This window comes from Meleagris gallopavo, chromosome 13 (genome assembly GCF_000146605.3).
Source record: "Meleagris gallopavo isolate NT-WF06-2002-E0010 breed Aviagen turkey brand Nicholas breeding stock chromosome 13, Turkey_5.1, whole genome shotgun sequence".
Classification (NCBI taxonomy): Eukaryota; Metazoa; Chordata; class Aves; order Galliformes; family Phasianidae; genus Meleagris; species Meleagris gallopavo.
This window is the reverse complement of record NC_015023.2, coordinates 5231675-5243315: the sequence shown is the minus strand read 5'-3', so window position 1 is coordinate 5243315 and position 11641 is coordinate 5231675. Positions and strand designations below refer to the sequence as shown.

Genomic DNA, 11641 nt, shown 5'->3' with positions numbered 1-11641 from the left:
TGCCCTCCCCCGGCCCTTCTCGAGGGGGTGGGAGAGGCACAAGAGACTGAAAGCCGCCGCCGTCTCCTGTTTGCTCGTGCCGTGGGTTGCGTAAAGCGCATACAGTATCCCCTCATAAAGCGGTATTTACATCTCTTCTGCCACTTTGACCTCTTGATGCAATACCGCGTCCTTTGCGTTATCGAGCGGGGTTAGCGACCGCCCGCCGGAGCACTTGGCGCTCGGTACGGGGCCGCAAGGCGCTGCCTCGCCCGGACGGGCACCTCCGCCCCCCGCCGTCCTCGCGGCTCCGCACGCCCCACCGCCGGACAGACGCAGGAGTCCTGTGGACACCTCCGACGCGGCATTCCCCGGTTTCAGCTGCCCGAGTTGAGGTGCTTGAGGAGCCACTTCCCAACACGAGCGCCAATGCCCGCTCGCGCTGCCCGATTCTGGGTGGCTGACACTCATAGCAGCCACAAATCCCAGAGGCTCCTGGACCAAACCGGACCGAACGGAGCATCCAAATCACTCAGTGCTTACACTGAGCTCTCCAGATCTTTCTGTTAGTCCTTATCTTAAGACATAATTCCAGAGAACGAACAAACAATCAGCAGCTCAGGTGTGACTTCTTGCTAGCGCTGATCACAGCTTCTCCTGCCAGCACAGGGACTGATCAACGTAGTACTGCTTTGAGTAAAGCATCTGGCAGAGTTACTTCTTATGATTCCAAAGATTATTCCCTATTTTCTCCACTTTAACAAGCCTTACTAATCTGTAATTGTAGGTACAGTAGGAAGAACACGATAAGTGTATGTTTTGAACAACAGTGCCGTAGCAATGCTGAAGAGACTGTTTAATTTCTTTGCTCATTGTGTTAGTTGGCTGCTCTGATTTTGGAAGGTCATGCATGCTTCCAGCTCACCATGTATTATATACATCTATTACTTATGTTTAACTCAATTAGTAGATGCATCTTTTTTAGAATTGGGCCATCAGAGTGCTGATGAAGGTTCTTTTCAAAATATGTTTTGATTTCTGCCATACTACTTGTTTATAAAGGTGTTGCTGCCTTTTCATGGATTCCCTGATGAGATCACTCGCCAGGAACAGGGAACAAAACCTTCCAGTGTTCCCACTGAGTGTTTGTTTTCATGTTACCATCCATCTCAGAGCAGGAGATATTACTTAACAAAACAAATACAATGTGATCTTCCTAACTCCTCCCCACTCCTCTGCTTCCTTCAATTACAAGCTGAGTCACTGGCAGAGAGAATCATCTTCAGTGCACTTCTTAAAAAATAGAAAGGCAAGTAATTACCAATTGCTTTATTAGAAGTTTGTTATGGCTGCTTTTTGTCTGCGTATGTGGCATTTTCTATTTAAAAGCTTTTTTTTTTTTTCCTTGAGCCAGTCCCTGGGATATTATCAATGGCAAACAGTGTTCATAAACACATGACTACACTCTAAAATGACTAAAGCAAACAAAGTACCTGTTGGCAAGGAAGGAGGAGAACATTCACAGAGAGCACTGAGCAACCTGAGAAAGCAGGTGAAAGACTTTCTTCTGTGTTGCTCAAGTTCATCATTCCTCTTTGCCTTTCTGATAGAAATGCAATTACTCATTCTATCATTTAACCAACAACTAAAGAATTATTGTGTAGTCAACTGTACAGCCTGAAGTAGTACTTAGCATCCTTGTAGTTGAAATATAGGTTATCCAAATATCTAATTTTTGGTCCAAATCTGACAATCGTGTGACAACAGGTCAGTTGAACAACTTTACTTCCAACTACCACTGGACAACTGCTTTTATCACTCCTCTCAACCTGAGATCACAGAGTGAGCACTGCACCTCTGCTAGAGGAACTAGCACTGACTGAAGAAGCGGTTGTCTGAGAGAGATGATGACCCACAGCATCTCTCAATCTGCGATTACTCTTCACTGCCAAAAGCAAGATCCTGTAGCTGCTCCGCCACTTACAATGGGGGAGGAGCTTCGCACAAGAAGGAAAGCCGGGCTCCATAGTATGGTGTGGGAGAAAGACGAGGCAGTGAGAAGCAATGGTACCTCCACTTGTAAATCCGTATTTGCCCTATTCTGTAGAAGATGCCTCTAGAGATTTTGTTTCTAAAAAAGCTAAAAGCATCTTCAATGCAGGCATAGTCTAATCAGACAATAGAGGCCCCTCTGTTTAAACTTGGGCAATTCAGACTTTATACTTGTGTAACTCATATAGCTTGCTATGCAGACTACAAAATAGTTACTTGAAGCTGTTTGCACAGCAAAAGCTTTCCTCTTTGAGTTTTGTCCTGTCGACTCACATTCTGAATAGCTGTTCCTCTGTTATTCTTTCTGGCATTTGCTTCTTTTGTATGTTAACCGCAAAGGATTCCAATTAGGAGCTTTAACTCCACAGTGCACATGGAAACAAGGAATAAAACATTACTTGAGAAGTCCCTGGGCAATTTAAGGGATAGTTCTTAAAAAGAGAAAGCAAGTAAAAAGGAGGCATTAATTTCAGCCTCTTTGTTAATGTGCTCAGGATCAGGCCAGTGTAAGTCTCAAGTCAGAATGCATTACTCAAGCAGGATAAGATCCATTGCTCAGGAGCGCAGATGAGGCATGCTGTACTTAGATCTCATAAGTTTTGTTGACCTATGATCTGTATTGGTTGAAGTGGAAAATTAAAGGTTTCCATCTAAGTTAAGTCTGTTCAGCTGGAAATCTTTATGCAAAAAATCACTTACTCAAACACTTTCCTTTAATATATATATATTTTACAATTTTGAAAAAGCATCGTGCTTCAAAAGCGAAAGACTTATTTCTCCTCCCCTTTGCTGATGGTAATAACCAGCTGATGCTGGCTTACTGATGTGACACAGAACTTTCAGCCATTTTCTTGGTGTTGCTGAAAATTTTTACAAAGCAAGCTCAAGCACAGGCACGTTTTACTAAATGATTATTCTCTCAATAGAACTCCAACAAGTATGATCTTTTGTCTATCACTTGTTTTTGAAATTTGCTGACAGATGGCCAGCATATCAAGTATTGACTTCATGCTCAGGCTAAAATTTCTAGTCTGAAATGTAATTGAAGACCATGCAAGAATAATGTAATCTCAGGACTGAGCCCTTCTCTCTACATAATAAGTAATAACAAGCTTTATCTTCAGATAGGCAGGAAACATACCCAATTCGTTATTTTGCATTAGTGCTAATTTTAACTGACCTTGTTATGGAAAATATCTTCCTATCACTCTCACTTAAAACTCTCCTGTTTTCCAATTTCCTGCTTAGGTTTCACATAACTCATTTGATATCAAGTTAAGTGGGCTTAAACGTCCTTACAAAGCACATGCATACTAAATAACATTTTAGGATCCACAAGTCAACTCGCATAACACTGGAAACTAAACTGGCTTACTGCAAGTCACTGCAACATTAGGTCTCTATTCAAAACACCCACGTTACTTAGAAACGTAGGGGCAGAGAGGTGGTATGCAGACACGTTGGTAGCATGTAGAAAGTTCTTTCAGATCAGTGTAGGAGGATTTCATATTCCACCACTGGGTCTGAAACTACTTGCATGTTGTGGCAATGTACAGTCTCTAGACACTTAAGTCTGTTCTGTTTTTAATCAACTAATTTTTCAGGCTTTTAAACTGAATAGAAAGATTTCTGACTCAGAATCCAGCCTTAATTGTAAATGGGAATTGACTGTGTCCCTGCGAGTTGTGGAAAGATAAAACAGTTATGGCGATGACATACAGAAATACAATTTGACATGCTAAGAACAGGATGCAAGATGGACTGGTACACCCAGCAACAAGAGGTGCTAAGCTTAAATTACCACCCTGTAATTTCCTGCTTTGAATACGTGACTGTGTACACACCAAGAAAGTATCTCCCAGGCAAGAGCTTGTGACCTCACTAAGGTAGAACTGTTGCTCCTCATCTGTGGTACACGTTGTGTACTAGAACAAATCCACAGTAAAACCCATGCTATTAATAAGGGGGAAAACTACTGCAGATAAAGAGGAAGATCTTGAGAATATGATTACCAAAACTGTATGTTCAGATGCACGCAGTCCACAAGATCCACAGTCAAGATTTGATATTTTCAGGTATGATATCAAAATTGATTCCAAAATAGTCTTTTTTTCCCCAGTAGGTCTTCAATTTGAGAGGATCCTAGTGTCTAACTTCCTCCTAATAAGTATTATTTTAGTTATGTTAAATACAGTCACATTCAAATCTAGGATTTTACTAGACTAGACGTAGACAAGATTTCTGAATGCAAATGCACTGTGAACAATGTAAAAGACAAAAGTAACATAAGGACAATTCCTGATCTGTAATGTTTGATTCACACCTGCCAGTTAATCATCAGCCATGCTGTTTTCCTCATCCAATAGTAAGAAGCATGCAAGTCACTGCTGCCATTTCAAGTCAAAATTCAAAATTTGCCTTCTCCTTCCCTCCAACAGCAGTCCTTGTCAGCATGAATTACACACGCGTAACACAAAGCCTCACTCTGTGGTAAGCAGGTCAGGGTTTTTTCTGCCGTGAGCTGTTTTAATAAATAGATTGGAATGCTAATTCAGACCTAAGTCTCTATTAGTTAAGGGCCTCTGGCCAGTGCTTTCTTGGCCCTCTGAGAGCTAAAAAAGCACTTGGCTACTACTGAGTATATCTAAATTATGCTGAAATGTTTGGCTGTGCCAGCTCTCTTATTATACAGCTTGTTTGTGCAAGTCACAGCAAAACCAGGCTTGGCCTGTGCTAAGGATAAGGGTTCTATAGTGTGGTGTTATTGCCTGATAACCATCAGGAGGGGGCACAAAAAATTGCCAATGGAAATAAATGAAAAACAGCCCAAAGCAAACAAATTCTGAAATTCTAAAACAGCTGAAGCACCACACTGCTCTTCTGGGATTAAAAACACCTCACATTTTCACCCTTTCCAGTTCCATTCTAGTTTAGTTTCAATCAAATTCAAACCACACAAGCCTGTGTTCAGACTGAGGCTTCTCCCCTGAAATTTGCTTAAGACTTGAGCAAACATAGCTGTACATTTGTTTGTGCCATTCTTTGCTCTTTCTGGGCACAGTGCTAATCTCACAATTTCCCAGCATTCTTTGATGGCACCATTGTAAAAGGAACCTCTTAGGCATGCTAAAACTCCTGCAACACATACCAGTGGTAGTGCTTCAGCTTCTTACTAGTTGTGATACTGAATGTTCCGGCATCATACCACTTCTTTAATCAAATAATTCACCCAACACTTCTTGCATGGTGACTTGCTCCCCATGAGTTTGTTCTTCGTTTCATATTTTTCTCCTCCTAGCTTTGTTTCTCGAGGTCACAGGAATACGTAGGGGAAAAGGAAGCTTCTCCAGATCTGTTTTACTGCATGAAGTTGGCACCAGTTAATTCTGGTTGATACAATGAAAAGCCTTTGTCTCAACATGGTGTGATACTGAGAACACCGATACAGTTAGAATGATCCTGCCTGACCTTCTCTGAGTTCCAGAAACTTTTCTGTAACCTCCCAGAAAAACTGCAGTTGCTTTAAGAAAATGAGATTAACAGAAATAACTGAAGGAACTTATTTCTAAAGAGTGTAGTGGAAAGACTCATTTCTTCTCTTTAAAACTTGTCATTATCATAAAGGCAGCAACTGAAAAATATTGAATTATTTTTACATGCTCTGCTTTACATCTGAATTTGAAAGTGCAAGATGGTTTCTTTAGCTTTAAAAGAAAAAAGATGACTACCATAATCAGTCCCCTTGCCAACAATTTCAGTAGAATGGCAGAAGATTGGCTTTGTTCAGAAGATGCAATGTTGTCAGGACAGGGTGAGGAGCCACTGAAGGCAGAAGGTGGTAGCACTGGATGTTTTGTAGGACTGGAGGCTGGATTTTCTCCTTGCCGTGGTTCATACCCTCATCAGTAGGCATGAGTATCAGATTGCTACTTACTGCTCCACAGTTTGTTATTACAGCTCCTGTTCTGCAAGCTTCACTTTTCCAAATCTCTGCCTACTTAACCCCACAAGTACAGGCCAGTTGCAATCCTGCCAAATCCAGCCAGACTGCCTCCACAACACACCTTGAAAGCCTGCCCCTACTAAATTACAAATGAATGCTACATGTATAAATAAATATAAATATATAACTATATGTATTACATATATATATATATATTATATTTACATATGTATAAATATACATATATTTATATACAGAGAGAGACAATAGACCAGTTTCTGCTCTCCCTGAATGTTCCTTGGCTTACCAGGGACTTACATTTTCCCAGCACAGACAGGTTTCTGACATGGCTGAAGACTGTTTAGCCTCCTGCAATAAAATAAACCTTGCCCCAACAAATGTTATGTTGCAGCGCTTTTCCTCGTATTCCACAGCCTGATGTTGAGTTTACCAACACTACATTTGCATCTCCTTACGTATGGATATTAATACAGACTTTCTGAGAAGTACTTGACAGTAATCTTTCCTGAGGTCACCATGCACACTAACACCATAACCATAGATAAACCTTGACTTAAAAGACTTGTGACTAATACCTCTCTGTGTAAGGCTTTGACTAGATCTCCACCTTGAACTCATGTGCAGTCTTGAACCCTGTCTAGACTTGATGGCAGCTTCTGATATCCTTGCTTTGAAACTTTGGCTCATTAGCCTTCAATAGTTCTTGCTTGTTATTGTTTCCTTTGCCTTCTTTCTGAAATTGTAAAGTAGCAATTTTTGTTCTGGATGAATCAAGACAACCTGAACAGCTTCTGATATTCCCTCATTCCACAGAAAGACAAGAAATCAAGAAGTAGAAATACGTGAAGAGAAAAATATGTAGTCATAATACTTTTTCCTCTAGATTTCATCGGAAGAGATATAATGAGTATTGAGAAGACAGTTCTAAACAATTGCTGACATTAACTCACAGTCAGGGAAAGCAAATGTCCCAGTTATTTAAAAGCATCTCATGAAAGAAAAAAAAAAAGTAATGCTCTGCAGCTGAGGCCAAGAAATACAAGTTATTCAATAGAATGACATACATTGAGCAGGTGTGCAGGAACAGTCCGTACAATCCAGCTGTTCTATCTCCACTAAGATTTTCCAGTAAGATAACTTACATATGTTTTGCTGTTTTCTCCATATCAATCAATTTAGTAGAAAGAGTAAGGTAAGTTTTAAGGAGCAGGTGATGATTATATTCTTGTAATTGGAGCTCAAAGGCAGTGACAGCATGAACACTGAGTTTGGCACCAGCAATGATCTGGATGGTATCTGCTATCAGCAATCCCCAACTTATTTCTAACTGTTTGTAACGCTGAGAAATTGCTAAACTCCAGCCTCAAATACCTGTAATCTTTATCAGATATCTCTATTCCTAATTCATTATATAAAATTGAAATGCAACCCTTATTTAGGTGCTCATTTATACCAGCAAACATAAAAGTAGACAACATGGTGGGGTCAGTGTATCACTTTCAATTACTTTAAGTGAAACCTTTAAAAACAATTCCTGCCAATTTTAAGGCCACGGAAAGTGTTTTAACTGTACTAAATCAGGATCATCTAAGTTCCACTGCCTTGTCTTGATGCCATTTCTAGTTACCAATTTAAATTCAGAAGAAAAATGTAAATGGGATTGGTTGTGTAAGCCTTGAACTGGAACTGTAGGGGGAATTGAAACCACATTATCTAGAATAACCTGTAGCCACAGTATGTAGCTGTAAGGCTCCAAATCTTTGCATACCTAGGAACTTACTGGCCAATTCTATCATTTTAGTCATCAGTATCTTAGCACGTCACCCATGGTAGGAAACAAGTAACTAGTTAAGCCTTGCCAGCCATATGCAAACCCATAACTCGCTGTATGTACATGGGCGAGGAATGGGCTTTGTGAGCTCAGCCCAAACAGGGCAGGTTGTTACAAATGATTCAGTACAGAAAACTAATCAGTATAAACTTGCAGTTCATTAGTCCACATGAAAATCCTGTAACAGCTTGAAGGCTTCCCTACATCTCTCACACTTGAGTTATCATTTTTCTTACTTAAAAACTGTATTTTTTTTTTTGCCAGTCCAGCTCCTTACCTTTTTTCCCCTAACTTTGTCCTTTTCTAAAGAGCTGATTGCTAACCAACACTGTTCAACTGCTTTCCCTCTATTCTCATGATGCATTCAGTTCCTCACAGGAAAAGCATCTGCCTGTTCAGATTTCAGAGATTAGTAAGCTTTTCAATATTCATGGTGATTATTTAGCACTTTTGCTGTTTATCATATGGAGCCTCACTACTGTGGGCTCCATGGAACAGCTGTACATGGTAAAGTGGGGTCATAACATAATGCATATTTATTCTAAATATTCAGAAAATAAAGTAGTAAGGTGTGTATAGGCCAACTCAAAATAGTACTAAATGTCTTCAGTTTCTCTTATTGGTGGATTTTTCAGATGTTCTCAATTCAGAGGTTCTCAAGTCTTTGTAGCTTCATGACTGAGCCCTTCCTCCTGCAGGTGTATCAAACAAGCTGTTCTATTACTGCTAATTCAAAATGCCTTCCTTTCATCTTTTTCCAGCTCACACATATGGTTTCCACGCAAACCAAACTCTTTTTTGTAGGCAGCAGAAAATGAAAATTAGTAGTCTACTCTTTTGCTCTAGAATGTGTCACAGACAGCATTTAAGATCTACTGGTAGTACTTAATAAGAAATGCACTAAGCTTTATATTAAACTTCTCTTTTCTGAGACCACACGCTGTTTAGTTACAACCAAAGAACAAGGCTATATCGGCTGTTTCAGCCCTAACAGTACGTTGTGAATTATCCCCTTCTAGGGAATCAAAAAACCTTTTACTGAAGTAATTAAAGCCAACATTGGAGATGCACATGCAATGGGACAGAGGCCAATCACCTTCCTTCGTCAGGTAAGATTATAAAATATTATTCTTGCTTCTTTGATTATGTTATGATACTTAACAGCCATTTGATTTATGTATTAGTATGAGTGATTCCTCAGTTGCACTTACAGACAGAATAGTCTGCCATAACAAGTTACAAATTGTGATTTCAGCCTAAGGTCCTGTAACTTGCTTGCTCTATTTTCTCTTAACACAGTAGCTTTTCTTACTCTTCAGATTATTCCCCATCCATCCTTTCCCCTGCCACTTCTCCTTTATTAGGAGTCAGCACATTCATTATCAGCAATGCACTTCAAAAAAGAAAGTGGTTGTCCTTAAGGAAAAAAGCAAATGCCTTAAAGTATACTGTCAGGTGAAGAAAGATTTGCATGCAGCTGGGTGCACCCAGTTGCTGATTTTACAGCAGCATGCTGAAAAACAATCATAACTATTATGCTATTTAAGTACATACCATTTTAAAACTATTTACATTTTATATTGCTATATTATTTAATAAATGTATTTTTATACTATTTAAATAAATAGCTAGTAAAAATAGTATACTATATATAATAATATACTAAAACATCCCTTATTCACACACAAAATCCTGAGCCTATCATAATTCAAATTTAGAGAGTTACAGGCCAAATTGAAGCTGCATCATTCTGGGTATCTACATGCTGAAATAATAAAATTGAGCTATACAACAAATACCTACTAACTAGAAAGCCCCAAGCTTCTTTCAAGTTAATTTAAGATCTACCAATGTTATTAAATAAAATGCTGTGTAGATGTGAAATCCTTTCTCCCCATGACTTATGTGCTCAAGTTTATTTAGTCACCTTCCCATAAGATGGTAACAGCCTATCCATTTGACAATATGTTAACCTAGAAATGAGAGAGCAAATCAAAGCTGATCTCAAGCAAAGCCTTCAGAATCTTTGTGCCTTACATTTCTTCATAAACTTAGTTCTGTTAGGTTATGTTTCTACTTTTCCTATGTTCCATATCACCACTTTTTTATTTTAATTAAATATTTTCACAAATTCTAATTGGTAATGAGTTCTCTTAGGCAAGAATTATCGGAGATGCTACTGGGATTTAAAATTCTGATTATATTTTTCAGTTCTGCTCTATATCTAAACCCTTTATCTCTTGTCAATTGAGTGGGCTAATAATACACAAAGAGTGGAGGACAGACCTATTTAGACACTTCCCCTTCTGTATCATTAACTGTTTTACTGTGTTTGCACTACGCATAGCTTACCTGGACTCCAGTGTTTACCAGCCTTAATACAAATAGTTAACAACTCTATAACTGCTTTTATCAGCAGAACTTGGAACCTGATAAAAATCTCTACACTTCTGCAAGCACTACCTTTAAAGAAAAAACTGCAAACCTTTCATCAATAACCTTTGTTTTAAATTACCTACTATTTGTGATCCTCCTGCCCAAAGAAAGTTCACAGAAACATTACCAACTTGGAATAACCGTTGAGCAGTGGCCAATTTACAGCTTTCTTGGCACTCTAGGTAGTGGCATTGTGCACATACCCAAACCTGTTGGACAGCCCAAGTTTTCCAGAAGATGCAAAAAAGCGAGCGAGACGGATCTTGCAGGGTTGTGGAGGTAACAGCTTAGGTAAGCATCCGTTCCAGTTGCTCCTATGTGCAACAGAATCAACTAAAGCAGTTACAATACGTACAGTGCTGAAATATCCTCATCTTGTTTTATATGATTAAAAAGTCCAATGGGAGATGGCCTAGGTCAAAGCTGTAGGGGGAGAATTCATAGTGTGGCTCACAGGAAAAGTAAAACATAAAATACACAGTTACCAAAATTGAGAAGTTGCTCTTAACTCCACAAATCCTTTCCTACCTTATTTCCAAATACTTCAGCTACACCGTACCTACTGCCATGTAAGAGTTGCTAGGGATACATTTGAATTTTTCCTCAATCTTTTTCTTGTAGTGATTTTCAAATTCAGGGACATCATAGGAGTTCTCAGAATGCTGAGCCTCGGTCCTGTGCTTCTGGAGTGACTGAAAGGAAATCGGCCTTGCATAATATTTCAGAAATACGTGTAAAACCTTTTTTTTTTTAAATTCAAGACATCACATACTTCAAATAATTTGCATTAGCTAAGTAGGCCTAAAATATTTGCAACATTCAAATGCAATGATCATTGCAAATATACGTTTTTAATATAAGCTCTGTAAATACGTAAATGCAGTGTACATGATATTTTTCCTGAAATGGTATGTATGAGAACAACTTCCCATCTAAATTCCTGAAAACCAAGAACATTGCATATATATTATTATCTGCTCTACTGGCTTGTGCCTGCTCTCCATCTACCTCTGGATTATGTATCAGCCCCCACTCTTGGCCATGATTGCTCATCAGCTTCTATTCAGCACTCCATAAGCACATGGCCTGGGGTGAGTGCATGTGCAGAGTCCCAGACCATGTATGAAGCCTCAGACGCCCTAAACTTCTGTTGTGTCAGAAGAATCCCAGAGTATTTGAATATGTTGTTTTTTAGTTTTTTTTTTTTTTTTTTTAATATACTTTGTATCCTACAGTGCAACTAATGCATTCCAGTCAAAGATATCAACAAAGTACAATTAATCATAGAACCTCAAAAGTTGTATTTTCCTGTTTACCCTACTGAGCTATGGGACACAGCCCTCCAAGAAGACACAAAACAGAATGACAGTCTTAGGTTT

The 11641-nt window shown here is 39.1% G+C and overlaps 1 long non-coding RNA gene across 1 annotated transcript; it reads left to right on the top strand.

Moving 5' to 3' along the window:
- The first annotated feature begins 8824 nt into the window (after window positions 1-8824).
- Window positions 8825-10502, top strand: LOC104912938. The gene is made up of 2 exons (XR_795023.3): window positions 8825-8935; window positions 10445-10502. It is a non-coding gene; the product is annotated as an uncharacterized LOC104912938 (long non-coding RNA).
- The last annotated feature ends 1139 nt before the right edge of the window (window positions 10503-11641 follow it).